This window comes from Bombus pyrosoma, linkage group LG7 (genome assembly GCF_014825855.1).
Source record: "Bombus pyrosoma isolate SC7728 linkage group LG7, ASM1482585v1, whole genome shotgun sequence".
Lineage (NCBI taxonomy): Eukaryota > Metazoa > Arthropoda > Insecta > Hymenoptera > Apidae > Bombus > Bombus pyrosoma.
In genome coordinates this window covers 14649003-14662256 of record NC_057776.1, presented here as the reverse complement: position 1 = coordinate 14662256, position 13254 = coordinate 14649003, and the positions used below count along the sequence as shown (strand labels likewise).

Sequence of the window (13254 nt, the reverse complement as noted above, 5' to 3'; positions counted from 1 at the left end):
TGGCGATTCGATAGAACCTAGATTCGCGGTGCGGAGAACTTTCGTCGGCGCAGAACTTTCAAGGCTGCCCCGTTCAAGAGGAACTCGTCAATGGTCGCGGCTTTTCAGAAGCGCGGCTGTAAACGAAATCGCAAGGCCGGCCGGATTGTCAACCAGGCCCACACTTCGTCCCGGTTTCTAAACGCACGCGGTTCGATTCTCCTCGAAGCGAATGGGTCGAAACGGCGCGGCGCGCCTGTCCGGCGTCTTGCATTTCCAGCCAAGGAATCGTACAAGTTTCGCAACGGGTTGGTTACGTGCACGAAGAACGAAGGGGTAACCTTTATTGCTCGGAAAGGCGTAAAGTGGGACAGTGGCCTGATTCCTGGTGTCATGGCTGCAGCTGCATGTGCACCGACCAGAGTGGAACGGCTATAGACACACCGAATGTGCAACCAGTACTCCACTGTTCGAGTCTGTCTTGGATCTTTGCCAAAAGCTCGCGGGCATGTTCCGTCTCTCTTCTTTTCGTCAGTTGTGTAAAAGGAGCTGTAGGGGAAAAAAAGAAAGAAAGAAAAAAGAGAAAAGGAATGAAACGTGGAAACACGTAGGATTAATATGCGCGCGTTATGCGAGCGCACAGTGGACTCGTCTGGTTCCTCCGCGTTCCTCGCTCTGATTCGTTCCACTTTTTTCGGTTCGTTTGGTAGCAACGAGCTGACCAAGCTCTACGATCATTTCGGTTAAAATTTTGCTTCTTAATGGATATTAATACCGTAAATACTTATCTTTTTATCTCTTCAAACACGTGTACACATAGTTGCTTGCTTGGCTAAAAGTTTCGTTCTAAATGGATATTAACGCTTTACACGGATACCTTCTTATCTCTTTAAACATTTCTTTGTTAAATGAAACAATCGAAGATCGCAGGAGAGAAATGCGACAGGCGCAATCTCGATTTGTTGATCTTAGTGTTACTTATTAGGAGTATTTTAGTAGAAGGAGATTGATACGAGATAATGAAAATGAAAACAATCTGTTGCGATGCAAAGATGTTAGTCTTTTAATAATAACCGAGGCAATAAGGAAGTTTTACGGAAATTTCAAAAGCGTAATTATTAAGGCAAGAAATATTTGAATATCTTCGATATTTTAATATGATGGAGAAACGGGAATGTTTTATTGGTAAATGAATAAATAAGTTTACGTATCGATGATTTTACGTCTAAAATTTGGGCTCTAGATGCATAGTAAATAATGTTCGTAGACAATGTGCGAGGAAAGAGATGAAATTTGGATTGTTCGGGAGATCTTGTTAATATGATTTTGTTAGTAATTGGATGAACGACTTGCGTTGAGAGGGGGTGATTTGTTATTGCTTCCAAATTGTCTCTAAATGGATATTAAATAATATTTCATGACGTATGAAAAAAAATGTAAATGTGGGAATATATTATAACAGCATTCCATTGGTAAATGGGCAAAGACTTTATGTCCAGAAAGATAAATATTCGTCGATTTAAAATTTTTACTTTAATTGATCATTGATCATTCAGAAATATAGATGAGAATATAAGCAAAATATAATATTGTAAATTTTACATCTTAATTCTTCTATATTTTTTGGGACATTTTCAATTGAATCGTATATGTTTCTACTCTCAGAAAATTCTTTATGTTGAAGGACTTCGTTTCAATTTTGTGCTACAAATTTTCTTAAGGCATTGAAAGCTCTTTTTTTTCATTGAAACGAAAGCGAAATTGAGACGCAAAGAATTCGAGAATGCAATTATTAATCATTAAAGTTATTCCTTACAAAAATTTCACGATATTCCTTGTATTTTATATCAGAAAATGCAGGAAATCTTAAGGAAAAACAGACAACCATTTTCTAGATTATCCGTTTCGAACTTCTTGCTTTATTACACTGTCAAAAGGGTAAATGGCATTTCGCGATGTGCGAAGGGAAAGGTGAAGAGAAATGGAACTCTGTTAAAATTCTGAACAGTTCGTGGAATTGATTTTATTGGTAAACGGATGAACGATTCGCGTTGAGAGGGAAGAATGACATTTCGTCCGTATAAAATTTCACCTTTAAATAAATATTAAATGATATTTCACGAACGGTGCGAGATAGAGAATGAAGGAATGAATATTTGTGAGAATTGTGCAGCGTTCGTGGGATTCTATTAATATCGTTTGTTGGTAAACGGATAAACGATTCATATTGGCAGTGGAACGTTTCATATTTGATATACTTTCACAGGATCTCCAGTTTCTGGCCGTAGGACGTAAACAATTGGGGAACGATCGATAATCTATTTCATGCATGATAAAATTATCGATTCGCAAAATTGGATTAACGGGACACGGTAGAGAGTTTCGAGCAAAAATTAGTAAACAGATTGTTGACCGCGATAAACGATCCTTGTGCGTCCACGCCACGCGATTGAATTCGGTTTCATAGAAAATATACGATTAGTCTTCGTCACGTCTTATTAAATAGTTATAAAATTCCTATAATAATTTACTACCATTGAACAATTACCTACTTGTTGTACCTGCACATTTTTATTCATACCGATCGTTTTAAAGTCAACCCTTGTCACAGTATTATACGAACAACACGTCAACCTATCAAGCACATAGAATCGTTTCATTTTCGTTTGCTGAGATTGATACAGTAGGACGATCTTTTGCTTAAAGAATTAATAATAAAAAACTACCCTTGTTCGTGTTTATCTTTCTCCAAGAAAGTGAAAAAATAGCAGCTTTAATCTCTGTTGAATATATTTCAATCTTTTTAATAAACTATTTATCGTATTGCACGATTCCGATAAATACATTTGTATTTATATCAAGGAGGAATTGTATTTCGATAAAAGTTTTTATAGAACTGGCCGATTTTCATTCGACGATAAATCCAGGCATAAATCATCCGAAGATCGCACGAGAAAAACAAGTACAATACGATGAGAATTCATCGGAGATTACATCAGAGAAAATTAACCGACGACCGGCCAATTTTTTTCCCCAGAACGTTTAATTGATCGGACCATAGGTGTAGTCCTAACGATAAAAGAAAATAGCTTGGGAAGTATTTATGCAAATACACGCCTTCGCATGGTGCATGCAAGTCAGTTTTATCGAAGGTGGCACGACATCAAGGTGGTTCACCCTTTCGCGGAAGGTACCAATCTACAGGGGTGTTCCGTGCATTGCGTGAAAATAAGCGTTCCACGTCGGTCACCGCCAACAGACTCGCCGGTAGTGGCCCTAAACTGATTTCAACGAAATTTACCTCGAAATTTGATCCTTTTCTTCACCTACCACGATTAATCACGTGGATAGTCCCTTAATAATTTCTGTTAACATAAATTTCTCGTCATAGGTCATCAGCGACTCGAAATTCTAAATCCACTAACATTATTATTTTCTTTGTATATTTCACTATCACTCGTATACATGCTTTTCAAACCAGTTTTAATAGAATTTTCCTAATTTTTATTTCTTTCTCGTCGATCACAATGCTTTCCCATTTTGTCATTAATCACTTACATATTTTTTTATATTCACATTTAATAGAAATTTCTTCGTTTTCATTTCTTTCCCATTCATCGTAAGATCAAACATCTACCATATCTTTACAAGTTCTAAACTAACTCGCTGATCATATTCCTTTCGTAACTAGTAATTAATCGCTTACGTATTTCCTCAACTTTATGAATAGAGCTTTTAATAAACAACAGCTTAGTAGACTACGAATCGGTTTTAATCAAATTCTTCTAGCTTTCCCACCTTTCCCATCGATCATAGAACCAACTAACAATCTTGCCATACTTTTATGAATTCTGAATTAATTCACTGATAATATTCCCTCTGTATTTCACGATTAATCGCTCTCGTGCTTTCTTAACTAATCTCGATAGAATTTTCCCAAGTTTCATTTTCTCTTGTATCGTTCGTACAGCGTTCGAAGCGTCGAAGCATAAATATTCCATCGTATAAATCCTCACCTTCTCTTCCTATCGCTCCTTGAAACTATTTTCTCTTTGATTATTGGTCCTTGGTGCGACGGGGAAACGCGATTACCTTAAAGCTCGAAGCTGCTTCGGTTTCCCCGCGCCTCGTGCATAACTTCCCTTCGTCTAGCGAGGGACCAGCGGGAAACGGAGTCGAATATCCGACTTGAATCTCACCGAGACCTAATTATCGACCGTGTGAAAGGCCGGGATCCTCGTGAGCGTCGAACAACATTGATTTACGGATACGTCCCCGGTGAGAGGGATTCCTCGTACGTTGACTCACGGCTGCCAGTCGCACGAAATGCAGTTGCAACTTTGGCTCTGGCTCGGTTCCAGCGTCGTATAACTGTAAGCTGCCTCGATAGATTCGGTAATCGAGGTCAGTGTACCCCTTGCTTTGATGTATGTATTTGTAGAGTGATTTTAATGCGCGTCGAACTTTGGCCCCGGACACCGAGAACCGGGAAAAATCTAATAACGAGACCCCTTCGGCGATGGAACGTGATTTCTAGGACTTTTACTTTGATGAACGAAATAAGGACAAACAGGATTGCGCCATAGCTCGTTTCTAAGGCGTATTTGAAATCAGCTACATTTTTATTAATTTTGTTAAATTAAGCTTCGATGAATAGCTAGCTATATAGTTGGTAATAATGGTAACAAAAGACGCTTTGATGGAAACATCGTTGAAGATGTACTCGTACATGCGTGAAAGCGATGAAAACAATCGTGGAAATGGTTCATTAAAATCTCGAGAATCGATAAATGGGTCACCGCAGGTCGTCGGGCAATATCTCATGTATCCACGACGAGTACTCGATCGTCAACTGGGTCATTCGACTGTAGCGAAAATGGGCGGCAAAAGTGACACACTATCTGGAATTCACATTCGAATCGCCTATTATCTTTCCGCATGAGCGAACACGTTCCACAAAGACGAACAAAGCACGGAAACGCTTCGTACCTATTTACACCTACGTCAACGATCACAACAAGACAATTATCGAACGAACCAGACTATCAACCGACGTGAATTACCATCGACAATTACATCCGCAGTAACAACGATCTATCTTTTGATCTGCAAGAAAATGTCGCGAAAATCATCAGACGAGAACGCCAGCCGCCTCTGTATTTACACTGTCTATCACCAACGCGTTACCTTCGCCCCCGATTCCATTTTCTATCGGATCTTCGGAAATTTAATTATTTTTCCACGAGTCTTACCCTCGAACAAATAATAAAAGAAAACAAATATCTATCGGCTGTAAGACTTACTTTGATGATTTTGCGTTCGACGAGCTTCTGTGAAGAAACGGCGCGTCGTTTCGCGAGGAAAACGCCGGTCACAGGTGAGAAGACTCTTTCTCACGACGCACGGTACATTGGAGCCCGACAGACGGAGAAATCGAACGTAGCGGAGCTGCACCGCGAGTAGCACCGTGAAGAGCACTGTGTATGTGTGTATATATCCCGGCTGACGAGAGAACGCTTCGACGGGGTGGTGGTCCCGCGAATACTGAGCCTCCGGAGCTTCGTATCCTGGTCGATAAGACACCCCTCCGGGCCACCCACTCGCACTAAAGGTACGATCACACCTGCGCTGGCTCACGTGGGCTCCCGTGCATTCACACTTACCCTAAACGCACCTTTAACCTTTCGCGTTGATTACCGACCGATACGCTGCCAACACGTACTTATATCCTGGTGCATGGTGCGTGCGCGTGCACCAAAGTTTCGAAACGAGATTTCGAACGACAGGTTGCTATTCTTTCTGTTTGCCTTATGACTTGTCTGTTCGCCTCGTTCGACTCGTCTGTTTGATCTTCACTCGGTTCTGCTATTCTCTTCGGTTTTGTTCGCTCCTCTCTGTTTGCCCGCTATTTATTACACGTCACCTGAAGGAATCTCGTTGATGCTCGTTATTATCTGCTGATGCGTTTCGCAGATCCGCGGTGCAACAAGTAAGTACGCACTGCGATTTGAATGTTTTAGTTTGGCTGTTGGGAGTTTAAGTTGGGTTTTTCAGGTAGCAGGAAATGTTTGAGGTATTATTTTTACAGGATATAGCGTCGGTGTAGATTACTTAGTTAACGCTGGAACTAAGTACTGATTTCTAGTCTCTACTTAAATATATTATATGCAGAAAACTGTGAGTAAAGTGGCGCGATAAAAATGAATAAATGTACGTTTCGGTGTTAATAAAAATCAACGTCTTAGTCTTGTGCTATGCCTATTTGGCAATTGCGAGGACGCAAAATTCGAAATCAATCATTTTAATTGTTTTGGAAGTTTCAGAAGTAAATTTTTAGTATTCTAATTAGCTTTCAAATAGAAGCATCTACTATAAATCTCACATTTTAAATCCTATCATACGTAACACGATTAGCAATATTTATTTGGCACAGAAAGTTGGAAATATGTGTTTTTTTGTATTTGATATTAGAAATGCAAGAAGTCTTGTGAAAGAATAATTATTTCTTAAATTATTTCTAAATTCTTTGCCATTTAAAAATTAATATATCGCATGCTAGACAACTAATTGAGAGTCGCTAAACACGGTGTTTGTTTAATATTGTTATAATCCATAATTCACGCGAATAATATATTCTGTTACGAAGCAACACTGCTTATAACTATAAAACCGAGGAAAAATTTTCAATTTTTATATGTTGCATTATATATATTTTAATACGTTAACGTGATAAGGAACGAATTATAACATATTTAATATTGTATCGAAAAACGATTGATTTTTTTCGTCCCCAAAAGGATAGATTATATTCACCGGAAAAAGTAAAACACTAGAAAACTAGCTTATTCTTATTTCACAATTGTAAAGCCAACGTTCGACAGTTATAATATAAAAATTAAAAGAAGGTTACAAAAAAAGAAGATTTTAACTTTCCTAAGTGGAATATCGCTTTTGCTTTTAGACTAGAAATTAATCAGATATGCTAAAGCTAATTAATTTATAGTTTAGAACGATTATAAATATTGGAAACAAAATAAAATGTAAGAATTAACAAATATTACCGTCTCGTTCTTTACTATGACCGTAGGATAAAGAATTTTACATGAACTGTAATGAAATATTTTTATAGTTTTTTTTTTAAATATGTAGAACATACACGAGTTCATCGCGTTTGAAAAATTGTCACACGTGACATTTTTTTATTACTCGAAATGAACATCGACTTTAATAAACGGTGTTAGCAAAGTAAAACACGAAGTAAAGTAAAATGGTGTAAATTGTAAAGTTTAAAGTATAAAGTATAGGATGTGGAGACAATTGTAGCATTATGATACAAAAGGCTATAATCTCTATGTAAAATATTGCGAAACAATTTATATATAATGTAAAACAGTTAACGAGGAAGTGGAAACAAATGGAAATACCTACTTTAACTAGCTTTAATATTTTTAACCTGTTGTATTACAATTTATGCCCTGCACGGCTTTCCTCGTTAACATACCTTTAACCTTTCTTCTCTACCGATGACATTTTTGCAACGGGAGGCGAACCACTTAATGATGTTTTCAAGTATCTAGAAATGCGTTCTCGTCTTTAATACTCTATGTTGTTGTTTGCCTTACATAATAATTATCGATGCTTGTTAGCGTTATCAATAATTTTTACATTGCAATTCCATGTATTTTTCATTCAAATATTTAAATGATTTAATGTAATCGTTCAGTGATTGTTTGGTAATTTTAAAATAATCTATTCAGTTTTAAGTTACAGCTGTATTATTCACGATCAAGTGACTAAGTTCGCTAAATAAATTTCACATAACAAAATAGTTGTTAAATAATTAGCAAAATATGTTGAACAGCATATGAAAGTTTAAAAGAAGGAAATATAACAATGACGGATAGAGCAAAATTCTGAAGAAATTGAAATAATACGAAAGTATTGTGTAATGTGCAGCAACATATTTCAAATTCCATTAATTGGAACCAGACCAAAAACTGACATTGAGAAATAACAAATTATACCGTCGTAAATATTACATAACTTTATTCGTATAAATCTTGATTAAAGAATGTGAATACACCAAAAATTTGCACGAACAATATTTACGTTTCTATAGAAATATAGACTTATTATTTTAATTTTATGAAATATTAAAATCCATTTAGACATATTTCCCATCTTATATCCAGTTATAAGAAAAGTCCTTCAGTTTTTTACGTTTTCATCTACCTACTTTATACTCAGCTTGTTAATTTAATAAACCATATAATAAAATTGATTAATATTAGTCAAAAATTAAAAAGAACTTTATATTTGTTTAGAAGTTCGTTACGATCAATTTAATATATGTATAATATATGTATGTCAATTTTATTATATGTAATATATATAAAATGTAATTTTATACTTCATAGTTAGTTCTCGATGCACGTGTATATCAAGCAATGATTAACAACGGAAGAGAAAAATTATCTTTGCTTCCACTCAATTAGGAGGTAAAATTTTTGTTTAGAATTTGTAAATGGAAACATCCAACGGACACTTCCCATGCGCGTCTAACACGAGACGCAGATTTTACAGTCCGTAGTATTCAGAGTGATTATTTTTAGAGCGTTCAGCGTAGAGGTGTTGCGCTATCGATAAAATATCGATGAGACCTTCTCTACAAGGTTGGCAGTCTCTTCATTGGAGCTTAACGCGATGCGTTAAACGGCAATAATTAATTTCGTAATTAACCTTGTAAAATAACCAATAATAACGTTTCATGCAACGAACATCATTAGTCCGATAATACCGATATTTGATTTGTCAATCGTACGACAGATAGTTTCCAGAAATTAGTTTTCCCTCATTTCATCGGTCACTTTACTTTCCAACTGTTAATTTGATCTTTTCTTATAATTGTTAATGTTACAAAATTTTTATGCGATAATATTTGTATCGCAAGGAGATAATCAAATGATTAGATTGAACTTGGCAAAGATTTCATTATCGTACGTTGGATGCAAGTGCACCAGATACAGTGATCAAGCATATGATAAGTCAGACGCTCTTACTTTAAATAACCATTAAAGCCAATAACCATTAAATCGGAAGAAATATAATGGTATTGTATTTTTATTTAATGGTATCAATGTACAAAATAATAATGTTGTGTGTTGTGAAGAAATTTTTGTATTAAAAACATTCAATGTTAAATTAAAAGTATAAGTAAAATTAAAGCTAACTCTCCTGGTAATAAGAGTGAAACATTTCTAATTGTAAGTGAATTAATAAATTAATAATTAAGAAACTAAGTGAACGTTTTCTAATACTGGAAACTATAGTATTATAAAGGAATTATACTTGACTAAATTACACGAAACTTAAACACAATATAAATGTGACAACAGACATTCTCTATTAAAACGAGAACTACAAATTGACAACTTTCCTTTAACAAATTGATATTAAATTCTACTCTTAATTATATGCTTCAAATATGCTTGCCATATTTCCAAAAATATTGATCGTAAGGTAACATTATTTTGCGATTTCTAATGGCATTGATTTGAACAATGACTGAATAGTAAATAACAATTATCCTGAAAGATGATTTAGAAAGCAATAAAATCCACGAATTAATGTTCGTTAAAGAAACCAAATTACTCGTCGAATTAGTACGATATTAATGTTCTGTAGCCGGTATATTTTCCCACAGTGTCACTAATAACCTTATAATCGATAAAAAAATACTCTGCTATAAAAATTTAATTGTTACAATTCAACTTAAAACGCTGGATAATGTGAAACTAATACTATTTCGAAAATCATTCTAAAAAGAAATTTCCATATATTTTACGTTTAGAATCTATTGTTGCATTATTATTTTACATATCATTTATCACGTTCGCTGCGGATCCGACTTTCTTTTCGTACAATGCCGTGTACGCTGTTTGTACTACAATGCAGTGCATGCTGCCTGTACTACAATGTGGTATATGCTAACAAAAAGTTTTCATACAATAGCTGTCTTTATATCGTGCAACTTTATATATGTGTATAATATGAATTGTTATGAAATACTTCTTCATAATTTCGGGATTTTTAACTTATATATCACATCCTGTTCGATACCATACATTATACAGTGTTATACATAATCTAAAGGTACGTGTCGACTCGATTGTGCGTCATGCATACACAATGAACGTATCAAAAGAATCAGATAATCTACATTTTAAGGTAATCACCATAATCTTTTCATCAACTGTACCGTATAATCAAATAAAAAAAAACTTCGAAACTTTCGCGTACATTTATCTTCGCTCACGATCTATTTTTATCATCGAATCGCAATCTACAGTGACGCGCTTCAAAACAACCAATAAATGTATCATTCGTTAAAGCCTCCAGTGACGATCTATTGTGTTTCTTTACGTTCAATCGCGAAGTTTCCGTCCGACGTAGACGTTTCTCCAAACCTAAACCAACTTTTCTGTCTATTTGTACAAGACGTTCACAAATTATAGGATGTTTGGATTGTGCATGGAATATTCATAGAAAACGTGACGGTGCGAAGAAATTTTCCGAGTACAAACTAATTAGGATTGGATCGATAATATGGAGGATCAGTTTGTATGCCTCCCATTCAGGGAATTGATTGTTCCTTGCGTCAGAAGTGAATTCTAGTAGAACCGTTTCTTCGAAACGACTATTCAAGACATTGCTCGTATCGTGGCGTCGCTTTTTCCGACGTAGTAAAATCGTTTTCGGAGTACACGTGCCTGCAGAAAAATTGCGATTGAAATTGCAATACGGCAAGTCACATTTCTTCATTTCTCGGAGGAAAGTAATTTCAAAATATACAGTAGCTAGAAAAAGTATTTGCAGGAGAAGTATTGAATTTATTATAACATTTACATATCGGTTCATTAAGACCAGGTACCGTATCAAATTTCGTGTAATTTAGTCGTACGTTCACACGGTTAGAAAAATTTGATATTGTGAAAACGCAACGTGGAATTTGATAAAACGCGCTTCATTGAAAAATAATGGTACGTATAAATGTTTTTCGTAGCAACTGTATTTGGAGTCTAAAACCTAACTTTGAGCGTCATTCGAGATTCGTTTCCATTATACAAATGTCTCATTTCCTCGCATAATGAATAAAATATGACGCATTCTATATGCAAAGTGAAGTGAAGTATGAATTTTGATATTGCATTCAAGTAAACATATTCTTTTAACAGTTATACCGGTGTATAAATATTTCTTGTAAACTGATAGATTTATATTTATTTATAGATTAATAGTAATATGGAAATTTTACAACGAAGTTACATTAAAGTACAATTGACTCGAAATAGTAAATGAGGTAGCGTTTAATTGCTTAAATTGAATGAAGATAACATCTGTAGATTGTGGTGTTGGATACCGAGACAAACAAGAAATTTTATAACGTAATAATAGAGATTCAATTATTGAAACACTGTCGTTAAGGAAAATACGCTTTTACGAGTTTGACGTAGAAAGAAATTAATGAACCTAATTTCCACATAAAATATTTTTAACGTAAACATACATCGTACTAGACCAACGTATTTAATCCTCTGATAATGTAGTAAAAAAGTGAATAATGTCAAAGTTTTACCGGAGTTATAATTACATGTAAATCGTTCTTCGAACCTTAACTGCGTAACAATGCATTTATAAGAGTAAGTAACAATAAGACTATTAACAATGAGAGGGTTTAGTAAGTATCTGTTAAGGTATACGTATAACCGGAACATACTTTATTGAATAATAAGATAATAGAAAGGTAATTTGAATAAAAATACTTCATGATATTTTATATAATTTCTGCTTTTCTATTTTCTATCAATCAAACGCATTTTTAATACGATATACATTACTTTTCCAAACAAATTAAACAAATCCATTTTTTAATTCATTTTTCATCAACAAATTCATTTTTTAATTAAAAGCTCGAACAAATTTTTGAAAACCTGCAAATATATATTTATTTTTTATCCCGTTACTTCGTGCCTTATAAATATTCGCATAAAATTATATTGAAACTCATTTCCCAGAAAACAGGGTATTTTTATTGCTATGGTAAAAGATTAAACTCATATAGTCCTATGTAATATTACGTAGGTGGAATCTTCACTGTTGCAATATGTATGTGTGTATTAGGGGGATGACCACTGTGGTATTGATTAATTCTGAATAATTAATCGGAAGATGTTTCACTAATGTTACTTTCAAGATCAAAAAAAGAAAAAAAAAACAGAAGAAAAAGTAAAATCAACCTGCTCGTCCCATCCATCTTGTGTCAATTCAAATGTACATTGAAACCTACGTTCCCAGCAGATACAATCCTGGAGATATTCCTGCCTGATTAATCAGCCGACTATAAATTAAATTTTATCTGACAATACGGAAATTGTAAAGTTAATATTAACTCGCCTGATCCATTTTCGATCAAAGTTGTCGACGTTAACTCCCATGTATCGGATGTTATAAGTATTATAACTCTGACTGATCTCACGACATCCAAACTATAATATCGGTGTTCATATAGTGGGTGTTACTTGCCCGTGGGTGTCGTAGATTATGCAATGCGGATGTAATTCGTACTGTAAATCGCACGATTTACTAGCCGATCATGTTATATTGCATTATAGCGTCAAATATTAATGTTGACCTTTCGAATTTGTTTCGACCCTTCTAAATCTTGTGGAAAAATATAGTCAGAACAAAAATTGCAGATTTTATGACCGCAACATACTTGCTTCTTCAATTTCTGTGCTGTCAATATGATGATACTTTGAAATACGAGAACTTGTAATGTAACTCGTATGATTAGATCGTTGGTCGCGTTAAATCACATTCTTACGTCAAAAAATTTATTTTTAACTCTCAACGTCATTTGCAGCGATACGCGTGGTAAGGTTGGATAAAAGAATTCATAAGAAAAATGTTTGTCCGTATTTATCTTCTTTGACGACGAGAAAGGAGTACAGGAATTTCTTTTAAATTCCTGTTGAATATATCTCAATCTTTTGAAACAAAATATTCATTATATTGTAAAATTCTTGTAAATCTATCCGTAGTTATATCGTAGAAGAACTATATTTGATTAAATCATCGAGTTTTGGATCTCGTAACAAAAGCTGCTTTTATGAAATTAATTTTTATTCCACGATGTGTTAAGGTACAGATCACTTTTCGTAATATAAATTTTGTCGTGCTTATTATTTAAAACATTATTATTTAAAATAGTCGAAG

At 34.6% G+C, this 13254-nt stretch overlaps 1 protein-coding gene across 1 annotated transcript in view; it reads right to left on the bottom strand.

Annotated features, from left to right (window-relative positions):
• Positions 1 to 5650, bottom strand: part of LOC122569110 — a 29963-nt gene extending 24313 nt beyond the window's left edge. Inside the window, exon 1 of the mRNA XM_043729643.1 lies at positions 5283 to 5650. The gene's annotated coding sequence lies outside the window, so the exon portion shown is untranslated. The remainder of the gene's footprint in view (positions 1 to 5282) is intronic.
• Between the last annotated feature and the right edge of the window lie 7604 nt (positions 5651 to 13254).